The following is a 6,355-nucleotide window of genomic DNA, read 5'->3' on the forward strand; positions in this document are numbered from 1 at the left end:
AAACTATGAGATATGGTGTTTAAATGAGGAAAAAAGTATTTCTACACAAAAAAATATGGATGGTTCTCACAATCATATTGTTGACCAAATGACTTCTGTACATCTTATATACTAAAAAAGTTGGTTTATTTCAACACTAAATGAAGAAATAACACTATCGCAGAAAAAAATTTTCATAGACCAAAAAGAAAGGGCACACTTCCCACCACATTCCAAAGTCCAATATAACCTTGATATATAATATTATATAACACAATGAAAAATTATAGACTTTCTATCTTATAAATGTAGATAAAATTTATTACCAACATGAATCCAGCAGTATGCAAAAATATAGAGTAACAAATGAGACCTATGCTGAGCTTGTCTTTATTTTGAGAAAATGAATTTAATTTAAAGTTAAAAATTAGCCTAAACATTTACAATGATTGGGATAATAGCTTTTTTTATTTCTGATACAAATTAAGTATGCAAAGGTCTTGGGCATTCTAACCTAGAATTCTCAGCTTGTACCTAGAAGGTTTATAGCTAAATGTACTTATATGTCTCAGCTAAAATGTTATGAATTAACATAGACAATAAGAAAAAGAAAATAATAAGATATTTTGATTTTCAAAGATATGGCTATAAAATAAATGTGTGTGAATGTCTGGAAAAAATGAATAAAATTCTCCACATTAATAGAATAAAGGTAAAAAATATGACTGTCTAGCCCTGGCTGGTGTGGCTTACTGGATTAAGTGCTAACATGAGAACTAAAGGGTCGCTGGTTCAATTCCCAGTCAGCGGCACATGCCCTGAGTTGCTGGCCAAGTCTCCAAGAAGGGGCTTGTGAGAGGCACCCATTAATGTCTCTCTCCATCCCTTTCTCCCTCTCTTCCCCTCTCTCTAAAAATAAATAAATAAAATTTTTAAAAAATATGATTACCTAAATATATGCAAAAAACACTTGATAATATTTAATAGTAATTCATGGTGTAAAAGATTATAGCTCATTGGTGACTTCTAGCCAAGATGAAGGTGTAGGTAGATACACTGTGTCACCTCACACAACCAAAAGGACAACAACAAATTTAAAAACAAAATACAACCAGAATTCAGAAAATCAAACTATATGGAAGTCTGACAACCTAGGAGTTAAAAACAAACATTCGCCCAGACCAGTAGATGGGGCAGAGATGGGCAACTAGGGTGCAGAGGACTTGCAGTGAGGCGGCAGCTGGAGGACCAGGGTGGGAGACAGCTGGCAGAGCGAGTGGTCCCACGTAGGCATGCAGATAAACTGGGAGGAACAACTGGGAAGAGAGACAGACCCCACAACCCAGGGTTCCAGCGCAGGGAAACAAAGCCTCAAACCTTTGATTGAAAACACCTGTGGGGGTTGAGGCCTGAGAGGGTTGAGCAGGAGGAACTCCCAGACTCACAGGAGAGTTCATTGGAAAGACCCACAAGGTCGTAGAACACACACAAAACCACCCACCTGGGAATCAGCACTAGAAGGGTCCAATTTGCTTGTGGGTAGTGGAGGAAGTGACTCAAAGCCAGCCGAGAGCCCAGGAAGCAGCATGGTTCCCTCTGGGACCCCTCCCCAACAGACAGCACCACAATGTAGTGACGGAGGTTGGCCTGCCCTGGAGAATACCTAAAGCTCCACCCCTTACTATGTAACATGCTGGACAAGACCAAAAAAAAATGGCCCAAACAAAAGAACAGATCAAAGCTCCAGAAAAAATACAACTAAGTGACAAAGAGATAGGCAACCTATCAGATGCACAGTTCAAAACACTGGTAATCAGGATGTTCACGGAATTGGTTGAATTAGATGAAAAACAAATGCTACGCTAAGTGGAATAAAGGAAACTGTATAGGGAACAATAGTGATGGGAAGGAAACTGGGACTCAAATCAACAGTGCAGACCAGAAGGAAGAAAGAAACATCCAACCAGAAAAGAATGAAGAAACAAGAATTAAAAGAAATGAAGAGAGGCATAGGAACCTCCAGGACAACTTTAAACATTCCAACATCTGAATCATAGGGTTGCCAGAAGGAAAAGAGGAAGAGCAAGAAATTGAAAAGTTATTTGAAAACAAAATGAAGGAGAACTTTCCCAATCTAGCAAAGGAAATATACTTCCAGGAAGTCCATAAAGCTCAGAGAGTCCCAAAGAAGTTGGACCCAAAGAGGAACACACCAAGACATATCATCATTACGTTACCCAAGATTAAAGATAAGGAGAGAATCTTAAAAGCATCAAGAGAAAAGGAGAGACAGTTACCTACAAAGGAGTGCCCATAAGACTATCAACTAATTTCTCAAAAGGAAACTTACAGGCAAGAAGGGGCTGGAAAGAAGTATTCCAAGTCATGAAATCCAAAGACCTACATCCAAGACTGCTCTATCTAGCAAAGCTTTCATTTAGAATGGGAGGGCAGATCAAGTGCTTCTCAGATAAGGTCAAGTTCAAAAATTTCATCATCATCCAGACTTATTATACAAAATGTTAAAGGGACTTATTGAGGAAAAAGAAGAAGATAAAAACTACTAACAGTAAAATGACAACAAGCTCACAACTATCAATGACTGAAACTAAAAATAAACAAAAATAGAAAATGAACTAAGCAAACAACCCTGGCTGGTGTAGCTCAGTGGATTGAACACAGGCCTGCAAACCACACGATTGTGGTTCGATTCCCAGTCAGGGCAGATGCCTGGGTTACAGGCCAGTTTCCAGCAGAGGACTCACAAGAGGCAACCATACATTGATATTTTTCTCCTTCTCCCCTTCCTTTCCCCTCTAAAGATAAATAAATAAAAAATTTAAAAAATGTTTTTATTTTTTTCCAATTTTTATTTAATTATTTTTCAAGTACAGTTTTCTGTCTATTACTCCCATCCCATCCCACCCCCATCCTCCCCCCTCCCTCCCATTTCCACCCTTCTCAGTTGTCCATGTATCCTTTATATAGGTTCCTCTAAATCCCTCCCTTGTTTCCCCTGAAATTCCCTCCCCTCTCCCCTCTGGTCACTGTCAGCCTGTTCTCTATTTTGAAAAGGAAAATGAACTAAGCAAACAACTAGAATAGGAACAGAATCAGAGAAATGGAGATAACATGGAGGATTATCAGTGGGAAGGAGTGGAATGGGGAATAATTGGGGGGAAAGGTACAGGGAATAAGTAGCATAAATGGTAGGTACAAAATAGACAGGGGGAGGTTGAGGATAGTATAGGAAATGTAGAAGCCAAAGAACTCATATATATGCCCTATGGACCTGAACTAAGGTGGGGGAATGTGGGTGGGAGGGGTGGAGAAGGATAAAGGAGATGGAGACTGATAAAGGGGAGAGAATGGAACGACTGTAATAGTATAGTCAATAAAATATATTTTACAAAAGAAAAAATTATAGCTTATTGATATCCTTTAACAGTAGAATCACATAAGGCTGCAGTTAATTTTCTGAATGGTGGTGCCTTGCATGTATGACTTATTGCCAGAATGGGTAGCTCCCATAAGCCTTAGATTCCCATGTTTTTATTGGGAATCAGGTAAGCATGAAGCACCACATGACTGACCTCAGCAACTCAGAGTCCAACCTTCCCTCCAAGAGACATTCACTATAAATAACACTTGTTATTCATAAATGTGTCTTGTCAAACTGCTACAGCATGGCTGAAAGCCTCAGGCAGACAAAAACACTGAGGGGAAGAACATTGCGAGGACTCAGAAGTTCAAGGGCCAGTCCTTAAAACAGGCCCCTCTTTAGAATCTACAGTTTGAGTTATCCAGGCCTGTTGAATGAACTCTTCTTGGCTTCTATACTAACTTATAGTCTATGTAATGTGATTAATATGGCTTCTCAGATGCACATTTCTGATTGGGTCAAAAATTCAACACCAATACAGCTTCTTGACACAATAAATTAAGCAGACAAAAACACTCACGTTCCTTCTGATAGTGTCATTATGGTGACCAACAGTTTATTAGTCATTTTTCTTAAATTTGTCCCATGCTTTCACTTATTTAGGAGGTAAATTGAAACTTTTTGTTCCTGTTTAATTTACATGTGAATTAAATTAATAGAAATGTAACTTTTGGAGTAAGAGTTATACCTTCCTGAATTAATATGTGGCTACAGAGTTTACATGGGTTAATACTTGAATGTTATAGAGTGCAGTTTCTTGAAGCAAAGGAAATATTTTCAAATACTGGCTCCTAAAATTACTCTATTTGCAATATTTTTGAACTCCAATAACTTCTCTGACTATGTTTAATTATAAGTTAGAGATAATAATATGAATCCACCTGAGGCTGTCTTAAGAATTAAAGGATATACATTAGAAATGTTTAGCATAGTGATTAACATATAAAAACCCACAACACATATTTAATATTTTTATCTGAAGTGTAGTGAAGATTTTACAGTACAAGTCACTGAATATATCAGAAACAACCATTTTTAATTCATTTAAAATAATTTGCATCTGGAGAGCATTAGATGAGTGAGATAAGCCAAGTGGTGAAAGACAAATACCATATGATCTCACCTTTAAGCAGAACCTGATCAATAAAAACAAACAAGCAAGCAAAATATAACCAGAGACACTGAAAGAACAAACTGACAGTAACCAGAGGGGAGGGGGGATAATGGGAAAACTAGGGGAAGGGTCATCAAAGAACATGTATAAAGAAATGACCCATGGACAAAGCCAAAGCAGGTAGGTTCGAGGATGAGAGGTGGGGATGGGTGGGGTGGGGGAGTGGAGGGGGGGAAATGGAGACAACCGTAGCTAAAAAAAACAATACAAAAAGGAAAAAAGGAAATTTCAAATAAAAAATAAAATAACTTCATTAAACTCATTTTTAAAAGATGGTACTCAAATATAAATTTCAATTTCACACAATTTATAATTCAATGTTCACAGGCATATATATATATATATATATATATATATATATGTACTACTTTGTTCACACTTGGTTAAACTTTTTCTTAGTGTAGCTATTAAAAATCTGACAACAATGTGTCTGTGTTATACATTCAAAATAAAGCATTTCATACTAAATATATAAGTAATCAGTGGCAGCATTTTTCTAGATATAAAAATGATGGATAAACCATAGGAAAAATAATATGCACTAAACAAATGTTAGATATTTTAAAGTTTAATTTTAAAAGGTACTTAGAATCTTGATGGATAACAAATTGCATTATATTACATAAATTCTAGGAATGACACTATATCACTGTGGAATGCAGTTTCATTTATCAGTGTTAAGAGAGTGGCTCAAAAGTCTAGTGTGCTAATGTTTCAAACAGTAAGTGGGGTCCTGCTGCTCCCTGCCACCCTCCAGGCAAAATTCTGGAGGCAGAGGTTTGGTGATAAAGAAAACAGAGTCTTTATTCAAAGGCTACAAAACTTGGGAATAACAGCTTTGTACATGATTAGTTACTCATACCTATCAACTAAGGCTAAATCCTTTTAACTCTTCAGTTGTAGCTTTCCACGTGCACTAATCACTTAAGCCTACCAATTAAGGCTAAAATCTTTCATTCTTAAATTCCAGCTTTAATCTGTTAGGCCTGTCAATTAAGGTTAAACTCTTTAACAATCATCCCTCCTGTTAGTTTTTAATTATCTTATTTCTATAGAGTAAATTCACAAACTACAACAAGGTAAGATACAGAGGCTCTATAATGTGGGAAGAAGGGCAGGGCTCAGAGCCCATCCCCTCCAGAACACCCAGAGGAGAACAGCCCTGCCCACCCTCTGCCAGGCCTGCCCGACCCTACGCTGCACCCAGGGTTCCTTCCCATCCAACATACCGTGCTTTGGAAAACACAGGCAGCTGCTGTACCATCATCCAGGCATCCTCAAGGAAGACAGTCTGAGAGCCAGTCTCTTCCCTCCTTCTGTATAAATCTTCCAGCCCATAATTCCATGCCTCAGAGAATCTCCTCCTACAGGCCCTCTCGTCTCCTCCCCAGTTATCTGATCATATCTCTCTGTAACAATGTGTGAATAAAAACCCTTGTATTAGTTTCCTGAGCTGTAAAGCAGAGACTTTACCATGGCAAAGATCAAATGAAGCCACTGTAAGTATAGCTCTATCTATGAAAATAGTAAACTAAAAACAATGCTTTATTCTTGGAGGGATTGAAAATGAGTGTTATTATCAAGGACTTAAAGATGCAGGGGTGGTAATTCCCATCATATTCTCACTGAACTTGCCTGTTTGGCATGTGCTGAATATGGATGGATTTCAGTGAATGACAGCGATTATCATAATTGTAATTAGGTGGTAACTCCAATTGCATCTGCTCACTGGATGTCGGTTCATTGCTTGAGTAAATTGA

This window comes from Sturnira hondurensis, unplaced genomic scaffold (genome assembly GCF_014824575.4).
Source record: "Sturnira hondurensis isolate 20B ecotype Veracruz unplaced genomic scaffold, ASM1482457v3 Scaffold0022988, whole genome shotgun sequence".
NCBI lineage: Eukaryota > Metazoa > Chordata > Mammalia > Chiroptera > Phyllostomidae > Sturnira > Sturnira hondurensis.